Source organism: Mus musculus, chromosome 16 (assembly GCF_000001635.26).
Source record: "Mus musculus strain C57BL/6J chromosome 16, GRCm38.p6 C57BL/6J".
NCBI classification, from domain to species: domain Eukaryota; kingdom Metazoa; phylum Chordata; class Mammalia; order Rodentia; family Muridae; genus Mus; species Mus musculus.
In genome coordinates this window covers 74672269-74697357 of record NC_000082.6, presented here as the reverse complement: position 1 = coordinate 74697357, position 25089 = coordinate 74672269, and the positions used below count along the sequence as shown (strand labels likewise).

General features: G+C 35.8%; 1 protein-coding gene across 21 annotated transcripts in view; it reads left to right on the top strand.

Annotated features, from left to right (window-relative positions):
- Robo2 (roundabout guidance receptor 2) overlaps positions 1-25089 on the top strand; it is a 1555468-nt gene that overhangs the window by 750086 nt on the left and 780293 nt on the right. The window lies entirely within an intron of this gene.

Genomic DNA, 25089 nt, shown 5'->3' with positions numbered 1-25089 from the left:
ACTCCATCTTATACTTCTTATGTTTACAAACCCATCCTGCTCTCTCCTAAATCCATTGCCTCCTCTTCATTAACCGGTTTTCATACACATCTAAACAAACAATCATATAAATGTCACTACCCCCTGAGTCCCTTCAGTGTTGTTTACACTCATGTTTCTGGGGCTGGCCTCTTTGAATTGAATTGTAAGACAGAGCATTCATTCCTGGGAATGAGTAAGACTCCTTTTCTCTGCAATGCTTAATTGATTATAGCTGTTCGTCTTGGGGTGGGGCCCTTGAGATATTTTCCATTTATGCTGAATATCAACTAGTGTGGAGATTGCTCAGGTCTTGTGTAGGTAGCCATGTTATTTAGATTTCATGGGCGATGTTTCTCTGCAGTAGCTAGAAAGCATAATCTTACAGCTGCCTTCTAGGTCCTCTGACAAAGTTTTCCCTACCAATCTTGCTTTAGCCTTCAAGGTGGGTATTCTGTGGTACATACATGAGTTGGTTCATCACATTTTATGGTTACTTTTTCTCTGCATTTTTAACTGTGGCTTTCCGCATTTGTGTCCTTCTGCTTCATAAAAGAATTACATTGAAGAGAACTATGAGCAACACTCATCTGTGCTTTTAAGGAGTATTACTTATTTAGAATGCAATTGGAAGTTATGCTGGAGTCTCCTCTTAGATCCATGTTCTTACTAGCTGGCAAAATTTATAACACCAACCATGATTGCCCTGTTGTTAAGATGGCCTTGTGTTGACTTAGACAGCTGTTGGTTACCACCAAGGCATGAACTATATTATTGGACCTTTGGGGATGTCTTGGCATGCTAATCATCAGTGCAGTTAATAGGTATCACAGATGAATAGTACTATTGACTGTTTTGCCCTCTTCCCACCATGCCTATCATCTTCCATTATTGTGAAAGCGCGTCCTCAACGGAAGGCTTTTGGGTTGGTTCCAGTCAAACCCTCCAAATCCTATGTTCAAAGTGGCACATCTTCCTGCAGTGGAGAAAGGGAAATAGGAACAACCTATATTGTTTTGAGAGATTTTGTTCTCATCTACCAACAATTTGAAGTGAGATTTCTCATTCATGGTATCCGATGATTGCTTTGGCAATAAAAGTTGGCTTTTTTGTGCCTACTGCATCAAACTGAGTAGAATATAGATATTCTCTGTGCAGATTTTTGACATGGGTTTTCAAAAATGATGCTCAAAACAGAATATTTCTTTATTTATAAATGTTATAGTTGAGGAAATATGCACTTGATGTAGCATAAGCAGTACTTTTAAAATTTTTCTAAACTGTTTCTATGGCATAGGTACTTACTTGACAAACAAATCATACCACTCCACAATTCATTTCAAAATTAGAAGGGAATATATTTTTGTAGCTATTTTTAACAATATAAAACCACATTTCAAACAACTGGAATGGTATATGGAAAATTATTGTTAAGGAACAACTTTATTGTAAAATCAATACAGCCTTTGACTTGAAGTCAATTTGCTTAGAGTTTTATATGGCTTTATTGATTTGAATCATAAAAGATACAAAAGAAGAAACATACATACAGGTTCAATAGCCTAAAAAAGTAGAAAACACCTAGTCAAAACCTCAACTTGTAACTCATTGTGCTTTTGAGTACAGAAGTTTAGGAACAAAGAAAATTGCTTCCTTTTCCTTTTTTATCACCACACTGTAGATATCTGCAGTATGTCTGCTGTGTTAGTTTCCACTGTCATCTGCCCTAGTTATTCTATGTGAGATGGACACTACGGGCTACTTCTTCAGAAAGCAGTAATTCACACCCCAGAGAGCTGAACATAAATTGAGGACATGTTCACTTTGACCTATAATTTAAAAGCTTGACTAATGCTTTGGATTTTCTTATCTAGATTTCATTTTTAATCAGTTTATTTCCTGACCTGGAAGAGTGGAACATATTTACATTTATAAGGAGCTTTGACTTTCATGACTAATGGATGTTAATTGCTATGACACTGACATTTTGCATCTTACCCATATTTCTAGGTTACCTTTTATAGGAAAATCTTTGAGAACAAAATTACCGGGGCTTTTAGGAAAAACTACAGTATACTGCTTTCTAAAAATAGAAAATTACTGCTAACATAAAGTCTAATTTATATTACCTGGGTCTTTAAGAATTTAATTTTTTAAAAAATTCCTGTTTTATGAATTAGTAATCTTGAATTTTGAGACTATTAAGTAATTACATGAACAATAGTGAATTATTCTGCTTGGGTGCCCCAAGATTACTTTTTGAACATTCTTGTCCTGTGTGGTACCGATCACTCTCAGAAAGTATAACCCTTTGAATTAACAAATAATATTTAGAAACCACTGGTTTCTCTCTGATAGTATTTTATAGATGCTCTGGAAGTTATTATAATCCGTTCTAGCTGGTTCCACTCAGCCTGTTCTTCCCTGTAGGACATTTTTAATCTCATTATTTGGTAGGAGCTCGGTTTATAAGCAGACATTTAACAAAATGTTTGAAATGCATTTTGGTCTCAACCAGAGAAACCTTGTTTATCTACTGTGCCCAGTTGTACCCAGCTCTACCCAGCTCAAATCCAGAGAGAAAAAATTTCAATTTTAAAAGTCATACAGAAAAAGTAAAATAAATTAAATGTGTTCTACTTCAGGATTAAATAAATAGTAGTCAATGTAAGGCAGTTAAGAGAACTGTATAATTTCAATTTTATGTACCCAGAATTTAAATATTTATGTTTCTAATCTTTATTAAAGTTGTCAGATGAACCATAAACCATACTTGGCCATGGTAAAGATTTTCTTGCTGAAAAAAGTAATTGGTATCTATTACAACAGATGTGAAGAGATATCACACTGCTACTTATTTTTAAGAGTCTAAACTATTACTTATTTCTTGATAGCATAACTGTCTACCCATCAGAAATTAAACATCATAACTTCTTAATAGAATGTGATATCTGTAGCAGAATTTGGGAATTTCAGAATCATGTGTTAGAATAGCTCCCCATCACCTTTCTCCTCTCCTGAATGTCATAGTTTTCTACTCTTGGCTCCTAAAACATAAATGAACTTTTTCTGATTTGTTAGAGTAGGGCAAAACCTACCAGAAGGAGTTGAAATTATCTTTGCTGTTTAGAGTATTGCAGGCTTAGATATCACAGTATTAAATTAGCATTGCTCATTTTGTGTGGAACAATTATTTTCAATGTTTCACTCTCAAAGGAGACATCAGATAATATTTGAACAGATTATTTCATTAAATAGGTCAAATAAGACTTTACTTAGCCTTAGCCTTTTGAATGTGTTTTGAAACACAAAAAGAATATCTTTGCAGCATATGCACAGACTCATCTTTATGCATTGCATAATGGAATAATTTTGTTTCCTTAGCAGTGTGATGGGGTTGAGGAAGGTGAATACTCTATCATTTGCTTTTCTCAGTTTTACAGCTAAATTCACAACCAGAAGCAAGGGAGGAAGAAAGGGTTCATTTTAACTCCTGGTTCAGAGCATACAGCCCATCAGGACAGGGAAGCGGAGGTGGCAAGAAGAGCTTATATGTGACAGGGCAGGGATTTGCTCACCAAGGTGGCCAGAAAGCAGAGAAAAAAAATGCAATCATCCCCCCCCCTTTTTTTTTCCTATTCCTTTTTAAATTCAATCTGTCTAGAACTCATGGGTTGATGCTGCCAATAATCAGGGTGTGTCTTCCCCCTCTGAAGCTGCTGTTCAGACATGCAGACAGCCTTTGTCTCTGAGGTGATTCAAACCCCAGCCAGGAAGACAGTCATATCATTAACTAGAATTATCTCTGTTACTAACAATATTCTAGTAAAAGGTTATACATTTATTTACAGTTGTAATTAACACACTCTTTTGAAAATATTCCTCCATAAGAAGTATTTCAGAGATAGGCTCTCTTCATTATAATATGGCTCAGGACCAGGTGATATGGCTACAGACTATATGACAATTCCAAACTGATTTCTTTTCTTCCTTAGTATACAGACATTGGACATCACGCAGAATGAACACGTGTCTATGTCCTGTCATTTGCTTTGGCTAGGACTATGAATTCTCTAAATCAGCTCAAATGGAGACCAGATCCTTGGCAGGCCCTTTGTAAAATATATCTGTATCTTAATGTGATAGAGTAATAATAAAGAGAACAATGCACTAAAAACTCTACCAAAATCAAAATTAAATATGATTACTATAGGTGTGAGATGAGTTAACTCAGTGAATAAAACAAACTTTGCTTGTAATACCTGAATTTTTTTGTAGTAAATTTTAAAGTAATCATTTAACAAAGAATATTATATATCTACTTTATGGCAAGAATCATATAAACAACCATTAATTTGATGAAGCAAAGTATGAGGTGTTAAAGAGAATAATTAGGTTACACATTTAAAGAGATATTATTCCATTTCCATAAGTTTTTTTTCTATTTTTAATATGAAAACTTTATGCCTATATTTTTGAAGTATAAGATGCTTTAATATCAGAATTAATGATAATAAATTATTTAATAAAAACACATATTGTAATCAGTCTAATTATGAGGTTTTTTTTTTAATTCAACTAAAAACTGTAAATTGGAATCCTACGTGAAAACATTCTTTCCACAGTCTCAAGAGAAGTGTACATTTTAGTCTATGTTGAAATTTTTTAACATCAAAAAATGTACATATTGATTCTATCTTAATCAAAAGTTACTTTCCCTTGGACATATTAAACTTTGTGTATTATTTACTGTGTTCTTTTAGTTTTTCCTGACACAAGACAATAAATTCAGATAAATAACTGCATTAGGAATTAAAGTACATGTGAGTTTTAAAAAAATCCTCCTCTTCAGAAAGTTTAAGTGAAAATTAACATTGTTGCAATTTATTTTAGTTGAGTTCTAATAAGTTACAAGGAAGTTGAATTTTAAGTGAAATAAATATTTGCCATTTCAATAAATCTTTCAATTTATTTTCTCCTTTTATGATGAATAGATTCTTTCCTCATACGACCTGAACATAGTTTCTTTTCCATCTTCTCCTCGCAATTCCTAACCAGTGCCCCCACACAACCAGAATCCACCCTCCTTCTGTCTCTCATTAGAAAAAACAAACAAACAAACAAACAAACAAAAACAAAACAAAACAAAAGAAAACCCACGGACTTCTGAAAGCTAACAACTAAACATAACAAAATAAAATATAATAAGTTAAAACAATCCCATCATGTCGAAGTTGAACAAAGTAAATCAACACTAGGAAAAGAGACCCAGAAGAAAGCCCAACAATCAGAGACCTACTAGTTCATACATTCTGGAGTACTATAAAAATACAAAACTGAAAGCTTTAATATGTACACAGAGGACCTGGTATAGACCCATGGTAGCCTTGTGCCTGCTGCTTCATTCTTTGAGTTCAAATGAGCCTTGCTCAGTCTATTTAAAGAGCCGTGTTCCTCCGGTTGTCCTCTATCCCCTCTGCCTCTTACACTCTTTCTGCCTCATCTTCTGTGGAGGTCCCTGAGCTGTGAGGAGAAGGGTTTGATGAGACATCCCAAATAGAAACCCTTAAGTCTATTGATTCATGTGTTAACAGATGATCCATCAAGAGTCATGTATTTAAAATTAGTTACTAAGAGAAAGGTAATTATATCCCTATTGTCAACTTAGTCTTTGTCAGTGTTTCGGGTCACAGTGACTAATGATTTCAAAGGCATCTTTGATTTCAAAGGTTAGTGTGACTTTCAATGATTTGCTTTTTCTTCTATTATAAATAATGTAAGGAATAAAAGGGACATTTCTTAGCATTTGGTGCTTAAGTTGGATGCTACTCAATCTTGGAATGATATGTCTTGGGCCCAGTCAGATATTTCTTCCTGGGGTGAGGGGAGGAAATCGTGGAACTCCACAGTTATATTTCTGAGTTGTTGATGTAATGTGGTAATGAAAACATCCTTCTTATCTCTATCTAATTAGAACTTTGTGCCAAAATGATAAACCTAAGAGCATTCCTTTCAGTGTCCGAGGACAGCTGAAACATTTTCTTTGCATTTATTATGCATTTCTTGAAGATTGAAAAAGATAATCATCTCAGAGCAGTTCTCCTGTGGATTCACTTAGAGGCACTTCTGCTTTCTCCTCAAATGTGTGTTTGTTTCTCTCTAGGATATACAAAAACAAAGACAGTACCTGTTTCGTTTATTTGGACATCTAAATAATTGGTAGGACATTGTGGGTAAATATTTCACAGTAGCCAATGGTTACTGAGAATATTTATGGCTATTTCTTATATCTGTTTTTCTTAATAATGACATTGTTTATGTATGTATAAAATTTTTATGCATTCATATGTTTATCTTTCATAAAAATTTAAAAGCTGCTTTTATAGTTTTAATGTAGTTTGACTCATTTGTTTGGAAATCGGGAGGATTTGTGTTGATATTGTATGTTAGAGAAAAGTACTTTTTCATCTTGTTATCAGTAGACGCATGCGATTGCAATTCCATGGGGTTTAACTATTAAAAATTAAAAGTTAAAATTTAAAATTAAAAAATATCCCCACATATTCTATTTATTTGGATACTTGTTCTCAGAATAGATATTAGCTTATTACTTTATTGTCAAGGACCCTTTAAAGTATTCCAAAAACCTGTAAGTGTTCTAAATATTACTGAAGTACCTGTTCAAGTTCTCACCTCTATATTATCTGAAGACCTTGTTTTCCCATCTAAATGAAAAATGATGTGTTCTCTGCAACAAATGTTTCCTAGAGTGTTCCAGTACAGTAAGTGTGTACTTTCTTCTCTTGAGGAAAAAAAATGAAGGGTTAGTTATTCTCTGCATTGATTAATTTAATATTGGATTGCTGGGAGGAGGATGAGGTCGAAACTAACTCATCAATGTTTGTTTTAGAAACTATATTTCATACAACAACAGAAAAAGTTAATGGTTATCATAAGAGTGCTCAGGACTGCAGATGCAGTTCATTGGCACAGTGTTTAGCATGAAGAAGGCCCTGGTTAGTTTATTTGGGTTAATTACACACACACACACACACACACACACACACACACACACACACACACACACACACACAAGAGATCTCTACTAAAGTAGTAGATAAATAGCATCTTGTGTCTCCTACAACCTCATTTATCATTTTTGAAACCTTGGCATTCACTTCAGTTCAAGTAAATATAACGCCTCAGCATACCTTGATCATAGCTTCTTATCAGCAAATTAATAATCATTAATGAGGAGCATTTGGATTACAGCCTTTCTTACCTGATCACTTTTCTTAATGGAATGTTCTTACCTGATTATTAAGTAAAGTGTGTTCAGTTATTATTGGTGTAACACAAAGAAGCCAAAAGTAATAGCTCACAAAGTAAGGAATGATTGATATCACATGATGCTGATAAAATTAAAACAGCAAAAAATATCACAATGAAACACAGTAATTTGGCTTTTGTACATATCATCCTGAGTGAGGTAACCCAATCACAAAAGGACACACATGATATACACTCACTGATAAGCAGATATTAGCCCAGAAACTTAGAATATCCAAGATACAATTTGCAAAACATGAAACTCAAGAAGAAGGAAAACCAAAGTATGGGTACCTCAGTCCTTCTTAGAATGGGGAACAAAACACCCATAGAAGGAGTAACAGAGACTAAGTTTGGAGTTGAGACAGAAGGAAGAACCATCCAGAGACTGCCCCACAAGGGGATCCATCCCATAAACAACCACCAAACCCAGACACTATTGCATATGCCAGCAAGATTTTGCTGATATAGCTCTCTTATGTGAGGCTATGCCACAAATGCAGAAGTGTATACTCACAGTCATCTATTGGATGGAACACAGGGTCCCCAATGAAAGAGCTAAGAAATTACCCAAGGAGCTAAAGAGGTCTGCAACCCTATAGGAGGAACAACAATATGAACTAACCATTCCCCACCTCTCATCCCCAGAGCTTGTGTCTCTAGTTTCATATGTAGCAGAGGATGGCCTAGTAGGCCATCAAGGGGAGGAGAGGCTCTCAGTCTTGAGAAGATTATATGCCCCAGAACAGGGGAATGCCAGGGTCAGGAAGTAAGAGTGGGTGGGTTGGGGAGCAGAGGTGGGGGTGAGGCTATAAGGGGCTTTTGGAGAGGAAAGTAGGAAAGGGGATAGCATTTGAAATGTAAATGAAGAAAATATCTACTAAAAAAATAAAAAAAAAATAAAACCTAGTAGTTTTTACCTTACACAAAACTGAGATACAAGAATACTTTTGTTTTATAGTGCATCTTCCGAGGAAGTCTCATTAAAGCACTCATTTTTTTTTCTAGGGGCAGAGTGAAGGGGGTGGGGCGGGCAGATGTGGTTTGAAGGGGAAGTAATATATCATTTGAGATGTCATCAAATTGAATGATTAATAAATAAACATGTGTCTATCTCTGTGTGTGTTCAGGGCTTTTTGCAATGGTGAATATTTTAATACCAGCACTTGACAAAAAGCAAAACAAACCAAAAACAAAAACAACAAATCAGGTTTCAGTAGCCCATAGGACCTCATTGCAGAGCTTGTTTCTAAAAGTGTTCACATGATTCACTCAATTTGTACTCCAATAACCAATTTATTTGTTTTGCTCTTCTTTATTTTACCAATGTCCAAGTCTATTAAAAATCTATTCAACATTGTGATTCATCACAAAAATACAAATCAAAACAACAATATATTAACATCTTTTGTGAGATATGTAAAGACAACAGAAAAATAAATACTGAGGAGACTGTGGAGAAAGAGATGACTTCTTCTTCAGTGTTTGGCTCAGTTAGGGTTTCTGTTCCTGCAATGAAACACCGTGAATCCCCCAAAAGAGTTGAGGAAGAAAGACTTCATTTGGCTCTACTGTCATATCTTTGTTTATTATGGAAGGAAATCAGAAAAGGAATTCAAACATGGCAGGAACCTTGAGACAGGAGCCGAATCAGGGGCAGTGGAAGAGTGATTCTTACTGGATTGCTCCCTATGGCTTGCTCAACCAACTTTTTCATAGAACCCAGAGCCCAGTCTGGGGATGACAACACCCACAATGGGCCAGGCCTTCCCCACATTAACCTACAGCTTTATAGCTGGATCTTATGGAGGCATTTTCTCAATTGAGAATCCTTCCTTTCAGATAACTTTAGAAGATGTGAAATTGACATAAAATGATTCAATACCAATGTTAGTATAAATAAAAATTAGTATAGCTGTTAGTGAACCAGGGTGAATGTTCTTGAAGAACCATGAAAACACTGATACATGCTGGGGCAGCGCACAGATGAATGTACACTCAGAAGGGATGATGTCAGCGTGTAAGAGACACTTGCACACTTGCGTTGTGAAAACCTATAATCACTATAAGCCAGGATAGAGAATTATTTGGGCGAATGGGTGAACATGGTGAATACACACTGAAAGATTATTCAGTTTTGCCAGTTGTAGTAACATGATGGAAGGGAGGAAACATTCCATTATTTTGAATAAGTCAGGAACATAAAGACAAATATAGTGCCCATGAGACTGTGTGAGGTAAATATCTGACTTTATAGATTAGACAATAGAATGATGATCCCTAGAGGGAAAATGTTTGGGGTGTAGGAGGGATGCATAGAGGCTGGTTACTGACTACCAATCCACATAAGGAAAGATTAATGCCTTTGTCCTTCAGCCCAACAATGTGGCCTCAGTATATTATGATTTACTGTTGCTTCCAAACTCCCAACAAATGAGATTCATAAATCTTAGATAAGCTATAAATGTAAATTATTATGATTTAATCATTACGTATCCTTAAGTATGATTACATTATGTATCAATAATTTTTAACAATATAAAAACATTTAAAAACTTACGTGTATATGTTTATATATTGCTTGGTGCTTACATACTAAAATTATAAACAAACAAGTCAAAGAATAATATAACATACATAGCATAGTTACTAATTTGGAAATAATGTACGTGATATATAAAGGTAATTAAATTAAAATTAAATAAATTACTAATGAGATTTTAAGTACACCTCCCAGTGACAAACCTTACTGTAGTTTCATGACCAACTAATAGAACTTTATAAAGTACAGTACTAAATGTATATGAAAATAGTTTAAAATACATATGTCTTTTGACCTAGAAATTCTAAACTTAGGAGATTGGTTTAAGGTGATTATTAGAGATAAATGGATATAAAAGATGAAGGATAGTCTCATTGTGTTTGTAGTATTGAAAAGCCTAAATCAATCGAAAATCTAAATGTTTAAAGGGGAACATATTTTTATTTATTTTTCTCATAGAATATTTATTAACCATGAAATTATTGTTAGTAGAATATTTAATGAGGAATATATCATACTGTACTAGTAAATAAAATTTAAAATACAAAAATGAATGTATGGTATGATTGAATTTTGTAACAGTCACTTATACATATTGAGGTAAGATAAGACTCAAGTAATGCAAGCCATATCTATTTACAGAATTCCCCAAAGTTTAGTAAATTATCAAATTTTAAAATTTTCTAAAAAATGTAAGAAATTATCATTATTTCGGATTGAAAAATATTGGTTTAGGTAGAAAAGTAATTATATTACTATAATACAATTATACCTAGAGGGTAATAATTGACAGAACTCCAAGTTTAGGAGATCATTAGGAGTATTATCTTTATTTCTTATTGACATGCATTTATTGTACATGAATGGCATTCACAATGATAATTCAACACGCATAAACAGTGTGCACTGATACGTTTCATCATGGATTCCCCTATGGCTTGTCAACCTCTAGTAATCACTAATTCATCTCTACTTATTTTTATGTCAGTCCATGAAATGTAACCTTTGTAATTTATGCTTTTGTGTCTGGCTTCTTTTGCTTAGTACAATGCCCTTCTGTCCTGTCTGCTACAAATACAGACTTATTTTTCTTTGTGCCTAAATTAAATTCTGCTATCCACATACTTACGACATATTATTTACCAACGTATCTGTTGATGGGTGTAGTGTTGAATTTTGCTATACCATTTTGGCTCCTGGTGGATCACAAACACGCACCCGCCCAGGAGCTATCTTTGAATCCGAAATACACACACATACATTTTTAAAATGCGTTGGCTACCTCAAAGGCTGTGGACTCCTAAACGTTCCCCTACTGCCACAGTGGCCACTTACCTTCAGTCTCACATGGTTGGTTTTATTTCCTGTAGCTCTTGCATCCTATCCTTCTACTCCAAGCCATGGCGATTCTCCCTCAAGAAACCAATTGGGGACAAAGACCTTCAGCTTCGGGGCATGCAGATTCCTGGTTGAATCAAAACATTAGAACCAATCTCCAGCATTGGGCAGCCAGATGACTCTACACTTCACTATTCACAGTAGGGGTAGAGTAATTATGATATTGTGTAGACACTTCTTAGACCTAGCTTATACCCATAAGTGAAGTGGCTGGATCTAGGGATGAATCTAACATTAATTTTTTTGAGGAACTGTTGTGTTGATCTTTATATGCCTCAATTTACATTTTAACCAAATTTTAATGAGAATTTTCTTCATCTCCCATCCTCACCTGTACTTGTTTTTGGCTTTTTGTAGATAAGTCATTTTAACCTTGGAAATGTGATTGGAGTATCACTTTATATTTCCTAGTAATTTATAATATTAGTGCAATATATGGTGACTATTCGTGTTTCTTTTTTAGACTTAGGTGAGTATGATAAAATTATAATCTACATCCTAAGCCTGTCATGAATCAAATTCTTTTTAAAATTAATCTGAATGGAGGAAGAACCAATTCTTCTTGTTGTAATTGTTATTGTTGTTTTTGTTATTATTCTTCATAATAAAGAAGGACATCAAAAGATGCCTCTAAAAATAGTATTAAGGCTAAGGGTTATTCATCATCACCTGATCAGAGCTGAGTCAGGTTTCAGGCACACAACTTTACAGGTGAAGTAGCCAAGATGGTCACCTGTCACAGAGGGTTTCTCAAAACCTGAAGTGGAAATTTCTGGTTTCTTTAACAACTCAGTTGTATCATGTGTCTTGAAAGGCATGCGATATTTTGCTGAAAACAGACACGTGAGAGACGATGTGATGCTGAGAAATAAATAGAGCCGCACAAACAGTGAGAGGATGCTCTTGCATTGCTACGCTGTGCAATGCTTCACTGGTCTTTTTTGGTCCTCGATCATAGACAGAAAAGCACCAAAGGTCTTCTAATGGTAATACAGCTGATTCTGGCCCCTCTTTCTCTCTGACTGTTGCCAAATTGGTGGAGCCTTGCTCTTTCTGCAGGATCAAGCTGCTGGCACTGATTCTGTTTAGTGTTTGCTATTGAACTGGACTCCTAGTATCCTGACAATAAAGAGTGGAATTGCCTCAAGGACATACAGGTCAACTGTACCATTTTCCTATTAATCTTCTTTTTCCCCTACCTCTGGTTGATGGGCTAGAAGGGCAGTTGAAGCAATTGAAAACTCTAAGTAAAGTTGATCTTTAAAAAAATCTGAGCCTACAAAGACCAGAATCTTCTAGACTATTTTGTAACAATAATGTTGGGAACATGTGGGAGTGTTTTCAATACTTTTAGTACTCATTTTTGAAGATTTTTGTCCCATTCTATACAAAGTGAGTTCTCTAATATCAGAAGAATAAATTGACACGTTTTCTATAAAATTGAGAAAATTTAATTCTTAGAAAGGCACAGAAAACCTGACTTGGAGGGAGTAAAATGTGGTTCTCTATTGAAAGATCTATACCGGTTTGGAGTCAGAAACTTGAAGAAAATAAAGTTGACAGAATTGTTTAACACAAAGCCTCAGAATCTCCACTGGTTTGCATCTGTGTAGAATCAGATAGGGCTGAGATTACACAGAACATATTTTAGAACACAAAGATATGAATAAAGTGGAAAATGATTTGTTAGTAGTGAAGAACTCATTACAGTACCAAACAAAATGTTTACAATTTGATTGTTAATTAAGCAAAATATATCTTACATCTCACTATTGTATTCATATACAGAGATTATTGCAGATGTTATTTATATGTATCACTAAAACAGATTGATAAATATTGCTAAAGTATTAGGTGAAATATTTTTTGAAGGACAGATGGTAGACAAGAAAGAGAGCTTAAAGTTCAGAATTATTTCTTTGTTTCTTTGCTTTTTAGCTCCTTTTGTCACTATTTTCCTTCAGAGAGTAATGGTTAGAAAAGGAAAGATAAAGGCTTTACAATCAAATTTTATGACCCATCTCATTCATAGACCCATAACTTGAAACTTACATCTCATTTTATTATTTTTAACATATCCATAGTTAACACTGAAGAAGCAATAAACAAATAACACATGAAATAAAAAAAATTTCATGATCTTGACTCCAACTGCAAATATATCATAATAAGAAAACACTTTTTATTTTTCTCTCTGTTAATTTGAATTTTATTGAAGGCTTATTTGGACAAAATTCTTTAATTTGGTGGTGGTTTGACATTCTTAAAGCAATTTTTCTTTTCAACATGGCAGTTTCTTGGAGACTTAAGTATATGATACATTGCATATAATTCATAGTAACCATTGCAGGTCATTTACTGAGAAAGATTCAAATGAGAGATAGCTATTTCAGAAGACAGAACTGGTCATGATCATGTATTTCAGCATTTTAATTTATTTTATTGAATTTCCTTTTTCTTGAGTTTATGGCATTAACCAGCAGGGGCTGCTCTTAGCATTGCAGGCAAGCTAAATTTCTGCAGAGTTGAATTATTTAATGTCCTAGCTGTTGGTGTAAGTAAAGTGCTTTCAGGTTGGCGTGCAACTCGTGAAAACACAGCCCTTGTCTTGTTTGGGCTGATTTTGTTGTTTTTCTTTTCCTTGATGCTTTGTCTTCGAGCCTCCAATATCTGCAATCCTCTCCTGTTAATTAAAATACTATTTCCTCCTGTTCATCTCTATAAATATTTTATCAGTACAGATATGATAAAGGAAAGACAATTAGAGACTTTGTGTTCAAAAGATAAAGTATATTTTTAATAGAAACAGTGAGAAGAAAGAGAATAGAATTTCCTTAGCCATTGTCATTTCGAGCAGAGCTGACTCTCTTTAGGGCAGTTCCCACTAATATAGAGAGCAATTTCAGTTTTAAAAACTACAGGATTCTTTGCAGTAGACTATTGAAGAAGCTAGGAGGCTGGCTATGTCAAGTGGCTTCTGAGGGTTTATGTGGAAAGATTCTGAGACATTCTGTGCATTAAGGTCTGCACACAAAGGTGGTGATTGTCACAAGTTAGCTTTACCAAGTGTATTACAGATACCACACTGAAGAGATGAGACCATGACCCCTTCCCAACTCCTAAATTGTACTGAGATTTTTTTTCCCAGCCTTGCTGCTCTGTGTTTTATTTATGCCACAACCTTTTTGGAAAAGCTCCCAATGGTTAAATAAATCATGTCTTATGATAGCTAAGTGTTATAACTAAGAAAGTCTGGTTACTTAGTAATGTTAATATTGTTCTTTTTATTATTTCCAACTAAGAAACATACTGCTGATGAGAGACCATTAAGCCTTTCTGAGTAGCTAAATTATATGTTGGATCAGGTTCCCTTTTCAATAACCCATTCAAGGACATCTCAAGGTTAGTGAGAATAATATATTTGACTTAGTCATATGTAGACTCAGCACTAACTATGGAGTTGAGTCTCTTTCTATTTTACACAGACATACAGATCTAGCATTCTTGTATTATAGCAAATATTATGAGGGTCCCCTAGAGGAACAGAAATGATTATTAAATTGTCATATGCAATGGGTTCTGGATAGTCTATCAATAAATGTCTAACATCAGAGTGGCTGAGGACCAGTAGATGCTCAGTCTTGGAGGCTGGATGTCTCAGCCATATCAATCTGTGGCTAAGGGTAGGATACCCACTACTCTTCCAATTCAAAACTGGAGTAGCTGAATTCTGGTGTCAGTGGAAAAATGCAGCAACAAGAATGTAGATGAAGTTGCCAGCAAACAAAATGGAGACACGAAAGCTTTCTCCTCTTTCCACCTTCTTTTATCTAGGCTGCCTCCAGAAGGCACAGAGCACATTTAAGGGTGCTCTTCTGAATTCAAATAATCTAAATAAATAAAAAAAAACTAATTAAAATCAACCACCAAAAGAAATGTATGCCCAGGTGTTTGCTACTTCACTGTTTCTTCATCTAGTCAAGTTGTCAATCAAGGTCATCACAGGCAGAATAGAAAGTGCAAAGCAGTTTACAAAATTAGGATGCTAATTGGTCCTGTGTGACCAATCTATATTCCATATTATATACATTGTCATTTTTAAGTGGAGATGATGTTGCTCACACTATATACATTTTCTTTACATCATCTTTTCTATACTGTAATCAGGAGGAACTATAAAGTAGTTGTGTGATTAAATAATCCTCAGTATTACCTTAAGAAGTAATTTGATTATGGGTCCCCCCCTTTTTTGAAAGGTTTGCATTATTGATCAATTACAATTCCTTTGTAAGTACAGAGGCAGATGCTTGCAGCCAATCATTGGACTGAGCACATGGTCCCCAATGGAGGAGTTAGAGAAAGAACTGAAGGAGCTGAAGGGGTTTGCAACCCTATAGGAAGAACAACAATATCAACCAACCAGAGCTCCCAGGGTCTAAACCACCAACCAAGGACTACTCATGGAGGGACCCATAGCTCCTGCCCTATATGTAGCAAAGGATAGCCTTATCTGGCATCAGTGGCGGGGGAAGCGGAGGGAGCTTGGTCCTGTGAAGGCTAGATGCCCCAGTGTAGGTGAATTGGAGGGCAAAGAGGTAAGACTGAGTTGGTGGGTGGGGGAACACCCTCATAGAAGTGGGGGGGGGGATGGGCCTTCTGGAGGGGCAACCAGGAAAGGGGATAATATTTGAAATGTAAATAAAGAAAATATCTAGTAAAAAAGGGGAAAAAAAGAATTCCTTTGTAAAGCAGTTTATAAAAATAAGCAAATGAGTACTTACTTTGCATTTAGTATTCATTCATTTATTTAGTGATAAAAACCAGCTTTTCAAATGGCAGGAAAAAAATTAGTTTACATATCAAAAGTTATCTTCTAGTACTTTGCAATGCCATTCAAAATGGTGTGAGTGAAGTTCCTACGCCCAAATAGAATGTCAGGTTCTTCCTAGGCAATGATATCAAGCAAAAAAGAAAGCTATGTCAAACCTTAGGTCCTTGGTCTTACTAGGCCGTCTCTGAGCTGGAGCTTTTGGCTTTCCATGATGGTATTCCAGGCTTAGAGTAAAGTATTTAGTCCTAAGCAAATCAACACATTAGCAGCAATCCTTCAGGAAAATTCAGTTGTATCATCTTTTGAGAGAAAAAAAATTTTTTTCTGAAGTTCTTTGCATTGAAGCAGCAAAGCCAGCAATATGTCTCAGTTGGAAGAGTGCTTGCTTAGCAACCACCGAACCCCTGATTCAGCCACATCAGGCAGAGTGGTGCACACCCAGGTACCTGGTACTTGGGAGTAAATATAAAAAGAATGAGGCAGCCTCTGTGCCGCCTTGCTTTTGCAGACTTCACTTCTTACGTGCGGTGATGTTTATTTCCCTCAGCTGTTGAGTACAATTTTTGTGTTCTCAATCCATTTCACAAGCCGTTTCGTTCATTCAATGATGTAAAGCTAACTCAAGTTAAAAAAAAAAAAACTAACTCAACAACAACAAAAAAATCATATAAATGAATTTGTTATATGTGGGAAAAGTGTTATCTATTGCTACAACCTCTCAAGTCTTATAACTTTCATTGAAAGATATCAGAAATTTACACAATTGAGAAATATCTGGGGAGAAGTACCTCAAGAAGTTCACTATTGCTTGCCTGTGTAGGCAGAGACTTTCCCTGGCTTCAGACTTTCTATTAAAGTGGAGGCTGTAAAAGGATATTCCCTACATTTTCCATGGTGACTACCTTATCTCTCCGTGATCTTCACAGCTCTTCTCAAATAGACATCCTTGAAATCCTGAGGGCTTTGAAGACCAAAGCCATGTCCTTGATCTTCCAGACATTCTCCCAAGATGCTGGGATTTACAGCCTTGGTCTTGCAGACTGCAGGAACCTATCGCCTTCTCATTTGTCCTAAGGATTATGTCACCTGACTGCTGGGCAAGTGGAACTTTGGTGATCAAAGCTTTGATACTAACTTTCTGATTGATGAGGATGTTAGCACAGCAGCAGATGGTTTTAGCCATTGATGTTTTATTTTCAGCCTTAAAGGAGGAAGGTGACCACACACCAAAGAATAATGGCAAGTACTTTGAGCATGTGAATCCATGTTGCTTTTCATTAAAGAAACTGATGCGCACATGCTAGGTCTGTCATGTGAGAATCCTCTCCCAGAACAGTACTTCATGCCTTAAGGATGAGAAGGGTGCCCTATTCTAAAATGGAGATCAGAATAGTTCTATGACCTTTGACCTATCCTTTTCCAGGGCAACTGTTTACTAAACAGATAACCATAAATTAGATTTTCTCTTTCAAATCTCAATGGTTTTTGTGCAGGAAAGATGAGTCAAACAGCATTGTGTTGTATTGAATGTGAGGCACAGAAAGAAAAAGGCTTGGCACAGCCAAAGCTTACTAGTAGAAGGGTTGAAATTCAGAGCCATCTTCTAAACTCTACCATCACTTGTGTTCTAATTATTTATACACGTCCTATGAAGCATAATCAATGCACGGTTCTTATGTTGATAACATATTTGATTTATCGCAACATTTAAAGAATAATGAGGCTGTTTTAGGATAATTTTCCTGTTTTCCAATGAAAAGTGTTTCTCTTTAATTGTGAGGTAGTATTAAGAGCTACACTTTTGTGTGAGTGTTCCCTCTAAAATCTGGGATGTGTAAGTTTGATCATATTACTTGTCACAGTTGTTACCTCCCTCCCTTTCTGTCATGTGTTCCCTCCCTCTCTATTGATCTGTTCTGAGGGTGCATCCTTAAACAATGCAAAGAATCAACCTGTTGGACCCGATGCAAGACAAATTACAAATCCCATTTCTTCTTCCCCCTTATCCATGGCCAAAATAATTTTCTAAGTACATTTTGATTTCTCTATTAAAAGTCTTCAAGATTGCATTGCTGACTTTATTTCATGGTAGTTGAAACCTGACCTGACTGCTAAAAATAATAGGAGCAAATTTACTGACTTTACTGACATTGTGGTTTGTGTGTGTAAGTATGTTTTACATATGTGTTTAAGTGTGTACATGCCTCTGGATCTTTGAATGTATAAAAGTCAGATGTCAATATTAGGTGCCTCCATCTTTCACTCTACATCTTAGGCTTTTGTTTGACACAAGTACCCCATTGAACATGAAGCTCACTGGTTGGCCATGCATTGGCTAAACAGACAAGCATCAAGTGCATCAAGTGCCAGTATTCTTCTGTCTCACAACCTCACAGATCAGAGATTGCAGACATAAACTCCCATAGCTGACTTTCTACTTGATTTGTTGCAATGTTAACTCAGGACTTCTTGTTTGTATACGCAGCATCTTAGCCAACAATCTATTGTCCCAGACCCTCTACTGACCTCTGTGTCTGATAAACTTATATTCCCCTGAACAACAATACCAAAAAGCCACTTTCATGTGACTGCTTTAATTTCTTTTTACTATCTAATAGTGTGGTCTATCATGAACTACACAGAAATCTTATTTTAAAAAGTAGACCGGAAATATTAACTTCTGTGCATTTTTGGTACAACTTCAACAACACTTGGCTGCTAGTCAAAGAAGACCCATGTGGCATTTCAGGACTGGCTCTTTGCTTGGTACCTTAGGCACTACATATAGAAAGAGTTTGATCGCATCCAAAAGAGCTGGATGCTAGGACAGGAAGCTTTTGGACTAGGGACAATAGATTGAGTTGACTCATGGGAATGTTATATGAAGCAATCTATTTGGTAGTTATATTTCATCCAGCTTTGTATCTCATAGACTGGGAAATGTTCCAGAATCTTCTGAACCTGGGAAAGAAGTTCTTTCTTGTTTTGATCTTCTGGCATTCATCCTGTACCCTCTATTGACCATGCTTGGTTTGTGCCAGCTGCCATGGGAAATACTAGAGTCCAGCTTCAATAGCACACACACAGAAAGAAAGAAAGAAAGAAAGAAAGAAAGAAAGAAAGAAAGAAAGAAAGAAAGAAAGAAAGAAAGAAAGAAAGGAAGGAAGGAAGGAAGGAAGGAAGAAAGAAAGAAAGAAAGAAAGAAAGAAAGAAAGAAAGAAAGAAAGAAAGAAAGAAAGAAAAAAGAGCCAAGAAATACAGATTTGGATTGGAGAAAAAATAAATTGGCAAAACATATAGTTTTAAAAATTCCTGCTTAAAAGATAGGTGATAAGATGATATACACACACAGTTGTTTGTTGCTCTTTGACAACAGTTTGATTGGACACAGTGCTTGTCAAATAGTTGGAAATCTGCTAAAATAAAATAGGTATTTAATCAAATCCCAAGACAGTAAACATAATTTCTGACATGTCTTGTATGTTGGAAGCGAGATTTTGTATACTTAGCGGGGTTGCAAAAGCAACAACTGGCCTTAACTTTGGGAGATGCATCACATCAATCTTTGTTATAATGCCTTCACCCAGGATTGTTGTTTCTTGGACTGTGGGTGAGTTCTTAGCCTACAATGGGCATTTGTAATCAATGGGATTCTCAGATCTTTTTCAAAGTGTAGACACATTGCACGATTCTCTTTGTCTGGCCTCGTATTTGCAAACACTGTTATAATAATAAGACTGCCTCAGAATTGAAGCCTCCTGAATTCTCATCAATAATTTGCAGAGTTGTGTTGTGTTTCACATATATTTCAGTTGTGCCATGAGGAAATTAGAATGGGTTGGCACAGTTCTAGGATGTGGTAGAGGGAAAATATGAAACAAAGAAAAGATAATAAACACTACATGTTTTCAAGTGGGGCTCCCTTGTTGATTTGATGTGAGTAATATCAGCTAACAAGCATTAAAGATATCTGTGAGTTTGGGGGTGAATGCTTAAAAAGAAAAAGTCAATCAGCACTAGACTCACAAAATGAGCACTATACTCTCTAAGTTACCAAAAATTCAATCCTCCTTTTTTTCTCTTCTAAAACAGATTAAAATTACCTGTAGAAAATATAAACATTAATTTTTAATTGTTTTAAAATAGGTCCACCATTGCAGAAAATATGTAACGTTATAATTATGTTTTAAAAGGTAATGTGTGTTCAAGAGTAAAACATTATATAAGATATTAAAAATTCTGATAGCTAATCTTCCAAGTTTATTATCTCAAGCAATCCAATCACATGCTTGGCTTACTGAAAGAAGAGAAGGAGCAAAGGGAGAAGGGGAAAGGGTTTGAGGGAAAGTGTAGAAGAGGAGAAGGAGGGTGAGGGGGAAGAAGGGAAGGAGGTGGACTGTGCAGTAGTGGGGGTAGGGTAGGGAGCACTCAACTGGCTGCTTTCCTTTTTGATCAAAAGTCCTTCACATGAGGTCCCTAACCTTCAGTTCTTGCTCTGGCATGTGATTATACTTTTTGTGTGTCAGGGGCTTGGGGAAAATGAAGGATTAGCATCTTACCTCTGAGTCAGAAAGTTAATTAAAGAGCATGCATATAAAATAGAATAATGAATTATTTAGCTGATAACAAACATGATATAAAATTCCATTTATTGGCTCATCAATTCCATTTGGTTAGTTTAGAATTGTATAAATTCCTTTTCATGGACATAAAAATATCTGGCACTTGCACATTTACTCTTAAGTATTCCCTTTCTGTCCCGTGAATATGTATTTCTTTTTTAGATCTTATGAAATATTTCCCATACATGAAGTATAATGTGTTATGATTAAGCCTACACTTTACATGGCTTCTGGATCAAGAATACCTCAAAGCTTGATCTATTCTTATATCTCTTCTTTCTTCAACCTTGAGCTGTCTAAGCTTTGATGGAGGATGCACTATCAAGATAATTTGTAATCACCCCTTAATAAGGGGAACATATTGTTAAATGCAAATAACTTTAGACAAACCTTCACTGGCTCATCTCTTTAAAAATGAAAACATCTAATGGTTTAGAATCATAATTGTTTTTTGGTGCTTCATTCTTAAAGTACATCGTTAAGCTAAGCATTTGTCAGTTTCATTGTTGAAAATAAATGTTAGCTTAGCATATATTTTGTAAAATATATTTGCTTTAAATGCAGACCTTGAAGGAACCAGTTAGCAGCTCTGTGTACAACGTTTAGGTTAGGTTTCTTCATAAACTTTGTTCTCCCTTCATGCTGATACCCCATGTACAAAGAAGCAGCTCACATCCAGTTTGCTGCATACTGTTTCAGCACCTCTTCTGTCTATGGGGTTTTCTTTTTCCTTTCATACTGGTCTACATTCAGAAAGTAGGTGACCCACTTCTCTACCAATGCACACATCAATGTAAATGTTTTCTATATAGGTTGTGTTAACTCAGTTGAAAAATGACAATCATGACTCTGCAATTTAAATGCTGTGGTCTCCCTGTTCTCCCTTCCCACCAACCTACATTGTCCTTTCCCTGCCCAAAGGGACTTCCCAGAAAAGAAAAGCACTGGGGGTGGGGGTGAGTTCTGAAACTTCAAACACTGTTTTATTACAGTAGTGACATTGTGTAATGCAACCATCAGTCTGGGTGGTAGAAAGAATTCTGAGTACTACTTGATTAACCTGGTACTTAGAATAATTTTATTTTTAACTTTAAACTGATATTTTAAACTTGTGTGTATGCATGTGAGCATGTTTGTAGATGTGTTTCTGCATGTATCTGTGGATATGTCCAAAACACAGAATGCATGGAAGGTCAGAAGAAAACGTGAGAGATCTCAGTCCTTGCATTTTTCTCATCTCATGTAGAACCACTGGGGTTACCAGCAAACACTGCCATATCTGGCTTCATGTGGGTTCTGGGGATTCGAACCCACATCCACATGCTTTCAAAGCAGGCACTTCACCCACTGAGCCATCTTCCAACGCCCAAATTTCATTGCTTTAATCATTTATTTCCTCTCATTTACTTTGGGAACAATAATCTTGGTTTGAAATTAAACTGTTGTGTCAGATACTATAATGTTGACATAGAATCAGTGATTAAATCCTGGTAGCAATTATGTGATTTATTTCCTCATTATAGATAGTTAGATAATTGTAAAATCTAGTAGAAAAGTTTTCTTTTCAGCTTCTTGAGAAGAGTAAAACGAAGTAATTTGGAAGAGCTCAAACAAAGTTGAACTTCCCGCTGGACAGTAGTGACACAGGCCTTTAATCCCAGCAGTCAGGAGGTAGAGGCAGGAGGACTCCGAGTTTGAGGCCAGCCTGGTCTACAGAGTGAGATCCAGAAGTACCTTGGTTAAAAAGATAAGCTCTGTCTTAAACACACACACACACACACACACACACACACACACACACACACACACACACACTCCTAGAAATTAGCATTTGTTTCAGACATTTATAAACATGCATTTTAAAACATTCAGACCACTAGAATTAATGAAGAAGTCACAAGCCTAAAATATCCTACAGAGTTATTTTACATAAGTGCATAATATTTGAATATTATAAATCGGACAAGTTTATCATCAACAAATTTAAAAAGATTATTTTATGATTAAAAAAATGAGTTGTTGAGAACAATTTCACTATCTCAAAAACAAAGAAATGGATAATTTAAGAAATATTTATTCATTTGATGAAAGGTATAATCTAGTGCACTTTTATATCAGTGAATTATTCATTCAATAAAACAACTATCATAATATTTTTTGTATGTCTATACAAGATAATCCAACTTTGATTTTTTTTTTTTTTTGAGAAAACCATTTGTGAGATGCAACTTATTTTGAAAAGAATCCAGAATCAAAGACAGTTGTAACTGCCAATGGCTACCTTTCAGGAAGTCCACATATCTTACTGTACATCATACTTTGAAGTTAAAAATGCAGCTGACCACTGAGGAATGAATTCAAGCCCTGATCTTCCTCGCGAGTGTGAGAACCTTGCTGTCGGTTCCTCTGAACACTTTTAGCATTCTCTCATTGCAAAGGCCTAGTTTTGAGCACGTATGTCTTGATAGTGATTGCATGTGACTCAAATAGCTGAATGTATTGCTCTGGGGAGAGAATCTGGATGAAGGATCGGTTCCCCAAGTTGCCACATGGCTATGCGATGTTTTTCAACCCTGTGGTGAAACTCTTTAAAATGATAGTGCATATTAAATGCTGTGGAATTAATCAAAGCAACTAAGCTTGAAAGTCAAACCTTAGCATTTCCATAGCAGATAGATGTTTAAGTCTTTGTTAAAACAAAGGCAATAAGCACTGAAAAAAAATGATCCTCCTTAGGAGACAATGGAAAGTGCTCTTTTTAATGCATAAACATTCCTAACATCAATCACGCACTAAAAGCTGTTGTCAGACCTGTTGATTTTCAGAGTTATGACAGGGTGGACGGGTTGAAAACATCTGTCTAATGATGCCAACTACCCACTCTACCTGCTTCATGGGATTGCTGTGAGTGAGGCTCTTAGTGAAATAATGTATGCAAAGTTTCTTTATGTGATAATCGTAAACGGATAATATAAAACTCATTTGCTCAATTAATGTTGATATTGTTTACTTACCACATGCCAGCCCATGGCTCAGACATAGCAGACTACACTGTTTTAATTCTTCATGATAGCTTAATGTCTGTCTATCTATCTATCTATCTATCTATCTATCTATCTATCTATCTATCTATCTATCTATCTTAGGGTTTCCATTGCAGTGAAGAGACAACATGAACTTGGCAACTCTTATAAAAGGAAAACGTTTAATTTAAGGCTGGCTTACAGTTTCAGAGGGTTAGACTATTATCATCATGACAGAAAACATGGCAGTGTGCAGGCAGAGGTGATATTGGAGAGGGAGCTGAGAGTTCTACATTATGATCTGTAGGCAGCAGCAGGAGATGATCAGACACACTGGGCATAACTTAAACATAGGGAACCTCAAAGCTCACCCACACAGTAACACACTTTTCCAACAAAGCCCCATACACTACTAGAACAAAGCCACACCACTTAACAGTGACACTACAGGCCAAGCATTCAAACACATGGGGGCCAATTCTATTCAAACCACCACATTATGATCTATTTTTTTATATCTCTCCCTGTATATTTAACACTCTTTCATAATGATTACTTGTCCCATTTTCTCTGTGTGTGTGTCTGTGTGTTCAAATTTGTATACAATCAGTGGCACATAATTTGTCCATAGGTTTGGTGGCCAATAAAACCCAACAAAGAGGCATTTATCCCTGTCGTCCTGGCCCTGAGACTGCACACTAGAATTACAACTTGCACTTTGCCATCCCGGCTTTCTTGTGGGTGCTAGAAATCAAACTCATGCCCACTGTTTGCATGCTAAGCACGTTAACCTCTGTTCTAGTTCCCACAGTCCCTAATTTACTTTATTTTAGAAAAAAAAATAAGAGAAAAACAAAAAAAAAACCTGATTTTCATTTCCTTAACACTTTGATCCAATCTCTTAATGTTTAAACCAATTCCTTAAAACAATAGCAAGTGTCTGTATTAAAGTTTTTCAAGTGGTTGTAAAACTGCAGTTTATTTGTGTCCCCATTTTTATGGCCATATGGATCCTCAGGAGACCAGGATGGGCATTACTAGCAAGGTTCCAGCTGCTACAACATGGTGGCTTTGCAGACACACTCACTAGTAAGGATACTTTGAACGGAATGTATGGATCAAACCTCTGCTGGATCCTGTCAAACCAGTCTCTACAAAGCATTCAATCAGTAAAATAATTCTTCTTCTTTTCTTCTTCTTCTTCTTCTTCTTCTTCTTCTTCTTCTTCTTCTTCTTCTTCTTCTTCTTCTTCTTCTTCTTCTTCTTCTTCTTCCTCTTCCTCTTCCTCTTCCTCTTCCTCTTCCTCCTCCTCCTCCTTCTCCTCCT